The 15,767-nt window shown below is 42.7% G+C and overlaps 1 protein-coding gene across 5 annotated transcripts in view; it reads right to left on the reverse strand.

Annotated features, from left to right (window-relative positions):
• Positions 1-15,767, reverse strand: part of AFF2 (ALF transcription elongation factor 2) — a 393,570-nt gene that overhangs the window by 297,761 nt on the left and 80,042 nt on the right. The gene's annotated exons all lie outside the window — the stretch shown is intronic.

Here is a 15,767-nt window from a genome sequence, read left to right on the forward strand (position 1 = left end):
CGAGCTTCCCCCGACCCCAGCCCCCAGAACAGGCAACTCTCCGCAAGCATCGGGAGCCCAGTGCCGGCTCCCGTGCCTTGTGGAGAGGTGCGCGAAGTCTGAGCACGCTGAACTCAGCGCGCCCAGCCTTCGGCATGCAGGCAACTCTCCGCAAGCTGTGGGAGCCCGGCGCGGGCTCCCACGGCTTGTGGAGATCTGCGCGAAGCCTGGAGAGTGAGAGGGGTCAGTACGCATTCACCCCATAGCCTGCATTCACCCCATAGGACGCACACACATTTCCCCTTCATTTTTGGAGGGGAAAAAGTGCGTCCTATGGGGCGAAAAATATGGTAGTTTGTAAAGGGTATTGAGAGTTGTTAGGAGACCCCTATACCCTTCACAGCACTACAATTTAGCAAAGTGTCCTGGGAAGAGAAACTGATTTCTTAAACCACTCTGTGAATAGTAGCCTCCTAACAACTCTCGGAACCCTTAACAAACTACACCTCCCAGTATTAGCCTGTAGTAGCTCTGCCTCCATAGTTGGTGGCAGAAATGATTCTGAATACCAGCTGCTGTAAACCGCAGGAGGGGAGAGTGCTCTTGGGCTTAGGTCTTGCTTAAGAGTTTTCCACAGGGATCTGGGTAGCCACTGTAAGAACGGGGGGAAGCCATGACTGTTTAAAGTGGCATGATGCAGCTTTAATTGTATAGTGCAAATTGTGTTATATATGTGTGTGTTTGCGTGTCTGTGTGTGCAATATGCTGAGCAAATACTGGCGGGACCCTTGGAAGGGTATCCAGCTATGTTTTACCCCCTGAAATTAAGGAATCTAAGTTAGTCATGGTCATTAATTTCAATGGATCTACTCTGAGTAAGACTAACACTGGCTACAACCCCAAGTATCTCGTGATGAATGGATAGATCTTAATCTTTCTTCACCTGTGCATGTAAGTTGTAGCCTACTTAATTTATCTCATGCAAGAGCCATTGAGAACTGACCCAATCCTTAATTGCAAAGGCCTACCTTAAGTTCTACTGCTTGGTTTGATCTTATGCAAATATACATATATACATAGGCACACCACCCACTCTCACATATAAAAATTCACCTTCCAGACATGGTCACACATATACATGGCAAAGAACAATATATTCCCACATCTCTACTGGGAATGAATTTAATCTCCATTCTAGCTTTTCTGCACCAGGAAGATAACCCAATATCGATGTTTGCCTTTTCAGCTCAGCATGCCAATATACTGAAAGATTCACACAGTGTGACATAATGAGGAATGAGCTGTGCTGTGATGGGGCTTTTGCAGGGTATAAAGTCACTGATTCCTCACTGAAGCCACAATTACTAATTTGAAGCACTGTCTAATTAAAACCACAGCTATGTATTTAGCCTCTTGTTATACCTACTATAGTTTTATAATTACAGAGACCTCTTTATCTACTCAATTAAAGTTCTCCGGATGCAGGCAGGTTGTGTCTGAACCCAAACACCCAAAAGGGGCCAGAGACGTCCCATGTAACCATCTCCTTGATGATTCCTTAGCTTTGCATTCTTGTTTTCACATGGAAAGAAAACAGAATAAATGAAGCCACAATAAATGTACTGGAAATCTCAGGAGAGATACCCACACAGTGAAAGTTGCTCCCAGTACCTGTAGCTACACAGAAACCAAGATACTTTACTGTTGCAGAAGATAAGGCTCAGCAAAACAGTAGGCTTTTGCAAATATAGATAGATAGAAATACAAAGTATTTCTGATGCTCTAAACAAGTTCAGAGAATTAATATATAACACCATACAAGTAACACAGACTAACAGACTAACTGCAGACTCACAGACTAAGAAACACTGAGCTGACTGCTCAGATATCACAGATATAGTCAGCGCACTGGGCTATTATCATAGTAACTGGCTTGGCTGATCTTGCACCTTCGATTAGCTCATCCACAAGGTGATTTACACTCATGAAGGAAATTAACTTCTCATGCCCAGTTACTCCAATAAAGTGTTCAGATTGAAATCTGGGGAAAATACAATTGCTTTCCCTGACTTCTTCTGCTCCTTCCTTCCTGAATTTGTCATGTGGGTGATCCTACCCAACCAGGAATCACATAGTAATACTGCATAGTACTACATAGTCATGTGATGACATGATAAGATATCAGAGAATAAAACAATTGGTTAATCAGTTTTGACTACATTATGACGTCACCGAGGGCAAGTGAAAGCAATGGAAAGTCTTCATTATGATAAAGATGGGGGGGGGGATTGCTGAGTTAAAGCAGGTGTTTTCAGCATGGCTGAAAACTGTTATGAGGGATAGTGACTAGCATCAGTTCAGCCCTGTTTAGGTTTGTTTGCATGCTACTGTCTTTACGTTGGCTTTAGTCCACTCACATGATCTGCTATCCTAAAATAAACTCAGATTTGTTTAGCTATTACAGGGCTCGGGTAGGAAGAAGATGAATTTTCCTCCAAAAGAAAATTCCAATACTCTTTACTCATGTCTTGTTCATCTCTAGATACATGATCCTGGTATGCAGACATGGGTGGGGTGCCAAATTAAGGATTCTATAGGGACATCTTCTGATTCATGACTGGCCTGAGATAGTTGCGGTGGTATGACAGGATGCGAGAGGCTGATTCCTTGACCCTCTCATGACAACAATCCAGAGATAACTTCCTCTGAAATAAGTTTAAGTTTTTCCTTTGCATGAAGCTACCTTGAAAGCTGCCGTGGTTCTCATAAGGAGACAGTTCAAACGTGCTGTTTTAGGGTCCACTGTACAGCATCTGATTTGCATGCAGAAGTTTCAAGCTTCACTCTCTGAAATCTCTCCATGAAAGGCTGAGAAAGAATCCTCCCTACAACCCTGTATTGCTGCCGCCACTCACTGTAGTCAATACTGATAGGGTTGCCAGATATCCAGGTTTGCCTTGGCCCCTCCAGGTGGCAGATGGAGAGTTTGAATCTCCAGGTGGGCAAAAGCACTTTAAAAACTTTTTAAAATCATCAATCATTAGAGGCCATTCAAATCAGAGAATAATTAAAGAGTGGGATGGAGTGAAGGAATACATGAAAAAATATGGTTCCGGAACTGGAATATTAATAGATAATGTGTCAAACGTGCAGGGGTAAGCAAGGAAATAATAAAAGAATAAATGAATAATTATTAAACTACACCAACACAACAAGATGGAAGAAGTAAAAAAATATATTGAGATCACACATGGGTGAAGGGGAGTGGGGGGTATGGTGGAATTTATAAAAAAATTCTAATATATTTCTAATTGTGTTGCATTTATATATAGCAAAGGGAAGTCTATAGCAATTAGGTATATTTTAATCTAGTCAACTATGTAATAGGCTTAGGTTACAAAACAAATATGGATTTTGAATCTGATGTTTGTAATTCTTTTTCGGTTTTGGAATAACGTTTTAAAAAAATAAAAATAAAAAATAAAAACTTTTAAAAATAAATTTTTAAAATACATTTTTAAAAAGAATTTTTTAAAAAAGAAAACCATAATCTGCGTGCAGCTTGCAAGCTTCAGCCTGGCAGGACCTGGCTGCAAATTATTGCATAGGTTCTCATGGTGGTGAGGCTCTGTACTCCTTTACTTTCTCTATTCATCTCAGTCTCTGCAGTGGAGATGCAGAGTCCAGACTAGAGGAGGTATTTATTTCAATCTGAAGTGAAATGGAGACTAGATGGATTATTTCAGTGGAAAGTAGGTGGAGTGGGGGCTGGCTCAGAGGCAGAAGAAAAGAAAACACTGGATCAGGAAATTCACACTGCCATTTCAGTTATTTCCCCCACCCCTTCTGTCTCTGGGGCAGCCCCTTCCCCTGACATAATCCAATTGGGAACCCTAAACATGGGTTTAATAAATCAATTTGGATATGTAAAAGAATAGAGTGGTGCAGGGGAGGGAATACATTTTAGGAAAAAATAGTTTTCCAACCTAAAATCTGGATTGAAGACAGCTATGCTGATTCACAAAAGGGTGTTTTTTTGGCTAGTCCAGTGGTATTTTTGACTACCACCCCTGACACTACTGAGATCTTAAACAAAGAGCTTGGGGAGTAGGCTGTGACCATGTGTAAAGTAGGTATTTGGAAAGGTCTGCTCTTGGTGTGAAAATAGAATCCTTGCATTTTTTACTTGGGCTGACTACAACTTCCATCATGAATGCAAAACTTCTACTGTACCTGGGAACACCTTTAGCTAAGGTTTCTATCTTAATGTCCAAGTAGTGACATATCTGCTCATTTGTCAGACTTCCTGTGTTTAACTTGAATGAAAGGTTGGAAATGGAAAAGTGGGGAGGGAGAACAGAACGGAGTATCCTGCATAATGGCTGGCTGGCTATTTGCCCCGTGTGTTTTGTTGCAGGACCTACAGTACTTGATTTAATATAAAAGCAAGCTTGTGAGCAGTCCAAGACCATTATTAATCAGTAACAGGTTTAAAACAAATTTCCAGAGGGACAGCTGTGTTAGTTAGGTTGCAGCAAAAGCAACAAAGAGTCTTGTGACACCTTAATGAAGACTAAACAATTTTGAGACAAACACACTTAAAGACTTTTTAAAAAGACTAATAAATTTAAAACAGCTATCTCCTCAGGAAACTTTCGCTCCTGCTGGCTCCAATTCTACTGTTTAATAACATCACCACTTAACAAACAGTTGAATCAGATTAATCACAGTACAGCATGTTCATTAAGAAAATGGTATGCAACGCACATATTTTGTCTATACACATTTACGCATCATTTCCGATTTTGCCAGAATGACTATCTCTTTCAAACAAATATTTATCACTGTGCTTCAAAATCAATCTTTTGTCTATTAAATATAGATGGTTCTATCTTTGATGTTCAACAGTTACATGCCGAAGCCCTCAAGATGACCACTTTTTTTTTATTTACACAGAGTGCTAAATCTGTCCAAGATTTGCATAATGTAATGTGACAAATGACACCACACTTGATACAAAAATAAGAGATTAAAGTATATCTACGAAAACACCCACTGCAGGACCCGAAGGCAGTTTATGGAAATTTTAGTTGTAGGGTTGAAATCAGGACCTCCCTTTGCATCTTCCTTTCTCTTGTCTGAAGCCTATCAAATCACCCCCAACCACCCACCCTGCACACACACACACTGTCAAAATCGTGCAACGTCAGTCATGTCTCAGTGTCAGTTTGGAACAAAATTCTGGTGCAGTCTCTGGAGGAAATAAATGTCAAGATCAGATGATGTTCCTAGTCCCTCGTGCAAACCTTGGGCATCCAGTCTTTCAATGCATGCCATAGGGAACATAGCAAGCTGCCTCATACCGAGTCAGACTATTGGTCCATCTAGCTCAATATTGTCTACACTGCTGGCAGCAGCAATCCAGGATTTCGTACAGGAGTCTCTTTTAGCCCTACCTGGAGATGCCAGGAACTGAACGTGGGACCATTTGCCTGCCAGGCACATGCTCTGCCATTGAGCGATGACATCCCCCCCAAGGGGGCCTCAGAGAATGGTCCAAGGGCAAACAATGCTTTTAGGTTTCAAGAAATTAAGCAGGCGTTTGCTCGAGAGCACCATGAAAGAAACTGGATCAACTTCATCAGGTTTTATGTGAATTAATTAAACTAAATAGTTTTAATTTGATTTCAAATAAAAATGCAATTAATTGTTAATGCTTTGAATCTTATTGTGTTATTATCTTGCTCAAGTGGCTCAAGCCAACTATTTTCAATAATGCTATTTATAGGGTAGGGTAAGGGTAACTGGGAATGAGTTTAGGGAACCAAGGGAGCACACCAGCCTGAAACATTTGGGAACCACTGGTCTGATAGAAATAACAACAATAGCTTTGCACAAAGAGGCCAGTTTGTGTGACAACATACACTTCTATCCCCCAGGCAAGTAGTTCCCAAACTCCCTTCCCATCCCCTCCATGGGCTATTTGAAGATTGTTAAGGGTCTTGATGGAACACCAGATATTTTTGTTTTCCTGCCTGTTATAGTGATTGCCATGCATTGTGCTAGCTGCTGCATGCTTTTTGCATTACAAATTTAATCCCAACAATTCGTATTATTGGAATGCTCTAGTTGAGATTCTTGCATTGTAGGGGATTGGACTAATGATTCTTAGGATCCCTTCCAACTCTATGATTCTATTAAATTGTAATACAATAAAATATGCACTTCTGATGCCTAATCCTCTTTCCACTCCTTTCAAGTCACTCCCCCCTGCCATTTCTGATCTGTCCCAGAACAGCCACTGCCCTTGTTCCTCTCAGACCACCTGAATTACCGGTAAGCTCATGAACTACAGTAAGGAGACTCTTGACCTAGACCACTATGTGGAGAATAACAGGCTCCACCCCCCAGAACAGAAACTAATTGCTCTTCAGTTAAAAGGGCTCTCTTCACTTTTGCTAGTTGTACCATACCTTTCTATTCCAAGACTTTCTGCATGCACAGTTGTTAGCCAGTAACTGTAAGTTAACTGTAGCTTAATTTTACACTGTTCCTGTTCTATACAACTGATTTGCGTTATTTTTATGGACTTTATGGATTTTTATGTACTCACTTGCAAACCCCCCTGTGACTTGGACAAAGGGCAGCATATCCATCATCTAAATAAATAAATATGCTAAAATGTCTCATGGAGTAGATGTAATAACTCACTGGTCCCCACTACATCCAAAGCCACATGGTATCTCACATAGACAGCTCATTTCTCCCCATTAAGCATCACTTTGTTTTATGTTGTTGTTGTTGTTGTTGTTGTTTTAAATGAAATGGTTCATTTCATCCATCCCCAGGTGGTTATTGTTTTCAGGAGATTTCAGTCTCATAACAAAATACAGGGGGTGGGTTGGAGAACTGCAGGTATGAGAAAAGCTACCATTATTAGCAACAACAGCAACAAAAATCCATTTTGTCCATCTTCTCGAAAGCTGGCAAATGCAGAACTGAAGCTGAAATTCCATCCTCTTTCCTCCCCCACAAGGTATTCAGATTCTCCTTAGAGTCACAGCAGGGTACCTATCTAACACAGCCTCCTAATCCACATCCTTTATCCTGGATGTAATTTAACTGGTGCCAAGACTCCCTAATGAATTTCACACATGTGTACTTAAATTTGTTACAGCTTACCAGTTCAGTATGATAAGCAATAACTGGAATGCTGGATTTTATGTTTTCTCCTGCCAAGTATATAGCGGGCCCTACTAATGTCAGAGTATCGATACAGATTCATTAATTTGTGTTAATTTTCAGGTCCAGCTACATATAGAATGTTGGGAGATGGGTCTCTCTTGTGATTAGCTCAATGTGCAAAAAATAAAATAAAAAATACTGTTTTTACTGTTAACTGTTGTATTTCTCAAATTCAGCATACTGGAAAGAAAATACAAGTTGACAAGGTAGGATTGTAACAGCATGCCGAAGACATCCTGAATATGCATTGTTAACACAGTACCCACCATGGATATCTTATGTACATGTGCCATTGTTCAAGAGATTAATGGGTCTTCTTAATTCTCAAACACATCTAGATGAGTGTCTCCTAAGCACTTTTTTTTAGTAAAAGAGAACAAGATGAAAAAGCAATGGATAATTGAAAAGAACACCAATCTATTCTTGCATCACCAACATGCCCTACAACTGTGTGCAAAGATTTCCAGGAAAGTACATCTCACAGAAAATTATGCATCTTACCACCAGTTGTTTTCCTGCTTAATAAATGAGTCTTAATTTTGCTGTTGCTGTTTTTCTTCCCCTTGCACAACACTGTTCAACCATCATATGTTCACTGGGACCATTCTGATTGCAAAGTGAATGGACTCTGATTTACACAACCATTTGTCACCTTCTTTGAGATTTTTTTTCTGGCTCCCAGGGCTGACATCAGTGCAACATAACTGCCTAAGCACTTTATTTCACACCAGTTTTTGATCATTCAAACTGTTAACTAATCATTTTGAGAAACAGTATGCTGTTAGACAGGAACAATCTACCATATTTTTTGCTCTATAAGGCTCACTTTTTCCCTCCTAAAAAGTATGGGGAAATGTGTGTGCATCTTATGGAGCGAATGCAGACTGCGCAGCTATCCAGAAGTCAGAACAGCAAGAGGGATCGCTGCTTTTGCTGCGCAGTGATCCCTCTTGCTGTTCTGGCTTCTGGGATTCAGAATATTTTTTTCTTGTTTTCCTTCTCCAAAAACTAGGTGCGTCTTATTGTCTGGTGCGTCTTATAGAGCGAAAAATGCGGTAATTCTTATCAGCAGCCAAGATGTATACACTTTTCTATGAATATATCTCTGTTGCCAAATGTGATCTCACACCTAGACATATCAGAAGGAGCCCTAGATTTAACCTACTGTTGGCCTCACTTTCCACCCCAAAGGGGATTGGCTGTCACTGGGAAGTATCCAATTTACTTAAGTCCATTGATTTCAATGGGTCTGCTCTGCATATGGCTAACTTTGGACTGGGACGCAATGCCATTTACTGCTAGCCATAACAAGAGCCTGATGAATCATGCCAATAGCTCATCTAGTTCAGCATCCTGTTCTCACAGTGCCCAACCAGATGCCTGTGGGAAACCCTCAAGCTGAACCCTTGAGAGTGCAAAAGCACTCACTTCTCATGTGGTTTCAGCAGCCGGTATTCAGAAGCACTGCTGCCTCCAACCATGGAGGCAGAGCATAGTCGTCATGGCTAGTAGCCTTCAATAGCCTTATCCTGCATGAACTTGCCCAATCCTCTTTTAAATACATCCAAGTTGATGGCCAACATTGCTCCCTGGGAAGAGTGAGTTCCATAGTTCCACTGCATGAAGAAGCCCATTCTTTTGTCTCTCCAGAGTCTTCCAACACTCAGAGTCATTAGGTTTCCATTGGTGGGGAGGGATAAAAGCTGCTTTCTGTCGACCTTCTCCACACCATGCATAACGTTATAAACTTCTATCATATCACCTCTTACTCACATTTTCTCTATACTAAAAATCCCCAAGCACTCACAAGGGAGATGCTTCACCTCCTTGATCATTTTGGTTTTGTTGAATCAAAATGGTTAGAGCTGTTGAATCTCTCCTTGAAATCCAAGAGGCTTTCAAGTGCTTAACTTTGGCTAGATTGTGTCCTAACTGAATGACTCCAAAAGAGGAAGCTGCAACGCCAGACAAGTAGGCATTTTATTGCACAGTGCTTCTATCACTCTGTCTATTTACTAACAAGTTACCTTCTCCACTTGGGAGGACTCACTTATGCAGTGTAATGGTACTTTGCCCAAGCTTTATCAACAATGCAAACTCTTCCAAGGTAAAGTCTAACAGTTTAATAAGATTACTCCTTCTTTTGCTCATCAATTATAGATTGAAGGAGCAATGCACTTATTGCCTTTGTAAGCTGCAGATGGATCCCCATTGATCCACAGGCCCCCAATACCGAGATGAACAGCTCTAGGAGTTCCAATATAAATTAATGCATTGGTTATGCAAGAATCTTCTGGGTGAGATTAATTACTTCTCAATAAATTAATTCTATCTCTGTTGAAGCCTTCCTTAATTGCTTCCACTTAGTATAGTAGCATCTGCTATATAAAAATAAACAATTTGCTGATAAGAATGCAAGATGCCTTGCATTCCAAATTGCAAAAGTATATCTTACCTCTTTCAACACCTCCTTGGAACTGGGAAGCCACAGCTCCCCTGTGTGAGAAAGGGGGTGGGACCCAGGAATGTCTGAACAGGAACCACCTGTCTACTGTTCATTCCTTCCAGGGGGGGGGACTCCTGGGCATTTTTTGCTGTTGTTCCTTCCTTAACAATGCTCCTGCAGTACTTAGAAGCTTCCAGCAACACCTGCTGCGTGTCTACACCCAGATGAACTGGGTGATCAATCTGAACTGGTGGAAAAAGAGCAAGGGCAAAGAGGGCAAAGAGAGATATGTAGGGGTGGGGTAACAACTCTACTTTATCAAAGGGGGCGGTGCAACATGGTGGTGGTTGCTGCCATATTCTTCCCCTGTTCAAATAGACTGGAAAGTCTTGGCAACAGTCCCCCTGGGTTGAAAATGCTGCTGGTCAATGACAGGTGGCAAAACAACAGCTATCCAGGACTTGATCCTGGATGAAGCTGGGGGTGGTGGTGGTGGTAAAACTCTCTCAGCTTTGCCCTTTGGGGTTCTCTGTACAGCAGTATGCAAGGTCTGGGGTGTGGAATTGCAGTGGTCTACCATGATTGCATTCCTCTTACCAGGTACCTTCTCCTGCACTCTGCTGAGTTTGTGTGTGTGTATCTGAAGATGGCCAGGATGAGTACAGATCCTGTTGGTGCACCACACACCCCGCTGCTCAAGAATCTCCCTTCCTGAGCTAACTAGGGTGGTCTTGGGGTTGGTGCTAGAGTCCCCTAACTTGTTGTGGTGGGGGACTTTAATATTCACACTGAGGTTCTCCTGTCAGGATTGGCTCATGATTTGATGTCTGCCATGAAAACCATGAGTCTGCCCCAAGTGAATTCTGGACCTGTCCCTGCTGCAGGACACATTCTGGACTTGGTATGATAAGCATAGGGGGGAAAGTGGCCAAACAAAACATGGTTAAGCAAGGTTGTTGGGTTCAGGCATAACACCAAACCCTAGGTTGTCAAACAATAACTTGTAATCAAGCAACAAACCATAGCTTCACGCTGAGCTTGGTTGGCAGAAAAGGAAGTTTGGTTAATCTCCTGAGCTTGGTTGGTACATTCAAACACACCATTGTCAGGCTTATTAAGATGCATGACATAGGCACCGGTAGGGTTACTATATTTCAAAAAATGAAAATCCAGACAGAATAGTTGTTGAGCATTGGGGGAAAAAAGGGGGGGGACTTTTCTTGTGCGTTTTTGAGCTATTTCTGAGGGAAATCGGCAAAAACAACACTACTGCCATGGGCTGCCACACATCCAGAAAATATGGCAACCCTAGGCACTGGGTTCCACACATTTTTTAGGGGGCAGTCACACGTGTGATGCCATGTGCATGACATGTACACATGGCATCACGCAGCGACGGGAGGCTGTGGGGAGGCCTGAATGGGCCTACTGCAGCCACAGGTAGGCCCACCCGGGCCTGCCACAGCAAGGCCCGATGAGGCCTGGTCCCTCAAGATTGGGGGAGCTCAGTCTCATCCCAACACACGGGGGGGGGGGTAGCCTCATAGAGTTGGTACCTATGGTGTGTGAACCAGGCCACTGAAAGTACACACAGATAAACACAAATATCTATCTATCCAAGTATATTATGGATTTATTATTAACTGAATGCTACTTGTTTTACGTATGTTGTCTCACCTTTCCAGTGACTCTGCAACCATAACACCAGTATAAAATGCTTGTTTCATCATGTTTAGTATAGTTTGAGAAACCCCCTAGTGTTTCTTTTACTTATAAATACATAGAGTTGAAAGAATCAGAGACTCTACTTAAAATAATCCACTAAGTACCATCTGGAAGGAAATTAATTTTGAAGACGAGTTTATCAAGTTAATTTGGCTGATACAAACAGACAGATTTGAGGCAATTAACTAAATATTACCCCCTCCCCCGGTTTCAATTCATTATAGCAAATTAAACATTTTTTCCACTTGAAAGTGTTGTAGTGCCTACATCTAAAGCCTGAAGATGTGTTTATTATTGAATTGCTGCTTTGAAAGGAATCATTCTTCAACAGAATAAAACCAGAGGGTTAACTGGTACCATTTATAATAATTATAATAGTTGTGTGTTTTGGCTATATTTGTGAGGAAATGGGAGAGGGGGTGTTTATGCTTGCAAATCTTCACAGCTTCTGGCTGGGGAAGCAATCTGCTCATTCTCTGCTCTCTGTTGGGAATCAAGAGGTAAAGACAGAAACTCCAGGGATGAAGGGTGCATTCCATAGTGCTGTTGTCTACCAGGATTACATTTAGCTTGCAACAGCCTAAGAGTTCTTGAAAGTAAGGATGTCATCCACCTGGGAAACAAGGAGCATAGCCTTTTGTGCTTTTAGGCTGCAACCCTATACAGTTTTCCTGGGAGAACTCAGTGGGGCTTATGACTGAGCAGACCTGTACAGGATGTCAATCTGTTGCATGCCCTCTTGGCGATCATTTGCCTGATAGACAAAGGCAATGGAGTCTTCAGATTCTCTAAGGTCCTTGGGTAAGCCAACCTACTTGTGCGCTCCCCTCTCTTGCTGTACCTACTTCCTCACTGCCATGATGACCAGATGTGGTTGCTCCACTTCCTCTTCCTTGCTACCAGCTACTGGCTTGCCAGACAGAGACACAACTTGTTAGCAGGCAGATCAGCAAGGATGTTGCAGTGGTGAAGAGAAGAGGAAGGCTCAGAGGCCCTAAGGCAAGGAGAAACTTTTTCAATATGCACTTAAATGATGCCATGGGGGGGCTCCCACTGAATGTGCACATTGAACGTTGACCCTTTTACCAACTACGTTTTACCCAGATGCTTGCTCTCTTGATCCCTTCTGTCTGTGCAGAGAAGCCTCTCACCAAAAGAAACACCTAATGGGCTGTCAGGGCCAAGAGCTAGGTCACAGGAGGTCAATTCAGGAGAGAGTCTGAACTGAGGAGCTTGGCCAAACATCAAATATATAGGGCCAGATGGAATGCTATTGGTTCCCTGCATCACCTGATCTCTGTTGGACTGGAGGCTCCACTACTGCCCTTGGGCTATTTACATTGGTGGTAATGCAGCACTGTTTCCTGCTTGCAGGTTGCCATGGTGGCATAGGGAGTAAAGAGCCTGGGTTCTGGTTCAAGCCTCTTGGTGCCTTAGAAGGACTAGTTCCCCATTTGTTTGGACAGCTTGCTGCAAAGAGAGTGCCCTGACACCACCACCTCCTCGGATTATCTACAGGGACCACTAAATAGCTTTCCCATTGGATGCAGCTGTTCTGTCCAAGGGGAAGAGTCACTGGCTGGGAGGAACTCCCTGATGTTATAACAATTTGCATTTCATTATCTCCCACTCTTGCAGAGTCACGTTTTGCCTCTACCATTTCCCCATTTTAATGATTTCAACATTTTAATTCATGATTTCTGCTCATGTCAAGTCATGCGGTCAATACTGGGTGAATCTCTCCAGTGACAAAACAGATGCTAAATGCACCGAGAGGAAACCAAAATAAGGAAATATAGCAGTATCCATCCAATTAACCTATAAAGGGGAGAGAGACGATACTGTGAGAGTGCATTAGATGACTCTAGAGGGTTCTTCTTTTTCTTCCGCTCTTCCCAACAAAATATTAGACCTTTTTGTACATTATATTGAACACAGGTACAAGCTGTCTCTACACAAGCACAAGTGTTTGTGTGAAATAACGACTTACCTGGGGCTCTGGGGAAGCAGGCTTTGCTGCCCAACATGGGCAGAATGTGGTCCTGGGGGACATGTTTGGCTTCTGTGTGGTTAGGGGTGGGATGTACGGGTTTTCCCTCCCAGCTGTGCAGGCATTGGTCCATGCAAATGGCCCATCAGTAGTCCTGGAGGAGGTGGGCTTGCGTACCCTTTAAATGAGGACCGTGCCCAGGGTACCCCTCTGGGATCACCAGGAGATTCACCACCCACCCAGTCTGTACACCCCTTGCTCAAAGGTGAGTGTGTAGGGCAGTATGATGACCTTGATATGGTATGTCCGGTTGCTGTATTCAGGACCAAGGAGAATTTCCCCCAAATTGGTTGGTCTGCAGGTTTTTGCCTACCTCATAGCAATTGTTACAGCTTTGGCTGCTTGGGTACCAGGATGGAATGTTTCTGTCCAGGTGTCCACACAGGGGTCTATGGGCCATAAAAATGGTAGCTCTGGCGGAACACCTGAGGCACATCAGGGGGCGACTGCTAGTAAGGGTTGACCCCTGCCTTATGCATCAACCAGTAGACAGGCTGCTTGATAAATAAATAAGTGGATTTATTACACTAGTGTGCCTTTAATCGTGCAAACTTAAGGTTCTGGTATGCACTTGAATCCCTCCTGCAAAATACCAACAGTCTGGAGGCATCCTCAGTGTGGCAAAACTAATGTCTAGATATGGATATAAGAAGGCATTGTTTTCTGTTTGGTTCTCTACTCATCACATACAGCATTGTTTCCATCCTACCGTAGTTCAGTTTGTCTGCTTGGCATGCTGTCTTACTATATTGTTACTTGCCTGCACCATTGGGGATGAGACTGTCTACAAATGTATAGTTAGATCAGTGTGGCATTAGATGTACAATACTTGGTGGTTTATCTATGTTTGAAATTATATTTATCTAAATTATGAATTATCCCATTTACACTGAATCAAAATTCTGGACAGTCTGGTTTCTTTCATTTCCAGTTTGTTTCATTTTTCATCTCTTGAATTTACTTAGAAGCTGTGTGGTTTGTTGTTGTTTTTATAAAATAAAAATAAAAATTTAGAAGATCAAAATATCTCGGAAACATCTGAAAAGAGCAAAAGTCCCTAAACCTTTTCACCCAGAGCCTTTTAGCTGTAAAATGAAACAGACATTTCTTTCAGGTTTGTGATGCCATTCCAGTGTGTTAATGAACAGTAGAAGCTCAAATATATGGATTCGAACACTGTGTTGTTTCCACAGGCCTACAGCGATGTTTGGCACAGATTGTACTCTCTGAAGTTTTGCTTTGTTCTCCGGATTTATTTTATACGGGTCAAAAGATCAGCCTACCTGCCCATATCTGTCACAGATGCCTAAGAGCAGCACAACTTACAACTCAGTCTGGAAACAAGACGAGGGGGAAGTTTGTGAAAACGAACAACCAGCTGCCAATCTCATTCTACTATCATGCCGCTTGATGCTGGAAGGCTGGAAAATTCAGAGCTAATGGTAGCGGCTGGCTTCTGTGTCTACTTTTTCAGACACACCATGCTAGAACTCTCTCTTCCTTTGTACAGCCTCTCCCGACGGACACATGAAACACATCGGCGAAGCTCATTATCGCCGACAGCCCAGTAAGCACACACAGAAATCCTGCTGGCAGCCAGCAGGACTCTATGAGTGCATGCGAAAAGATGCCTTCTGCAGCAAGAGAAAAGATGGGAAGCGAATGGCCACCTGAACAGAAGGGTTATCATCTTCATTTGTGCAACCTGGGAAAGTTCAACTTACTGAGACAGGAGAGCAAACGGAGAGGGGTATGCTGCCTTCAACCAGCAGTTGTTGTTGTCCATTAGGGCTGGAAGAGTGGAAGGCAGAGAAGTCAATGGCAGGTGGAGCCAGAACCAAGGCTTCACAGAGCCACAGCCAATGACAGGCAGAGTGGATTAATGCTAGTTTTGTTCCCTCAGCCTCCTCCCGAGTTCTGCAAGGGCAAAACTGCAAGGGAGAAGGAATCTAGCAAGCAGTGCCACCAGCTGGTCTGGTTGTAAGAAGGCAGGGAGGTTGGGTGTTAGCTGAGGGGAGACTGAGGCTGGTGTGGCAGTGTCACGTTTGCCCTAATGGCTTAGCCTCTACTGCAGAGCTTTCCAAATAATGTGTTGCGACACATTAGTGTGTCAGCTGCAGTGTATAGGTGTGTCATGTGAATGCTCCCCATGCTCCATCCGGGGCCGGAAAAGGGTTAGTTTAACCTTTGGTTTGCTAGTAAAACTGAATTACTGTGTTGTGACATGATGCATGTCTTAAAAGTTTCGCATCAACATGAAAAGTTTGGAAAGCTCTTCTCTGCTGTCTATAACCCATTCTACTGCCACATTAACAGGAGACA

The sequence above is a fragment of the Podarcis bocagei genome, assembly GCF_964188305.1.
Source record: "Podarcis bocagei genome assembly, chromosome: Z".
NCBI classification, from domain to species: domain Eukaryota; kingdom Metazoa; phylum Chordata; class Lepidosauria; order Squamata; family Lacertidae; genus Podarcis; species Podarcis bocagei.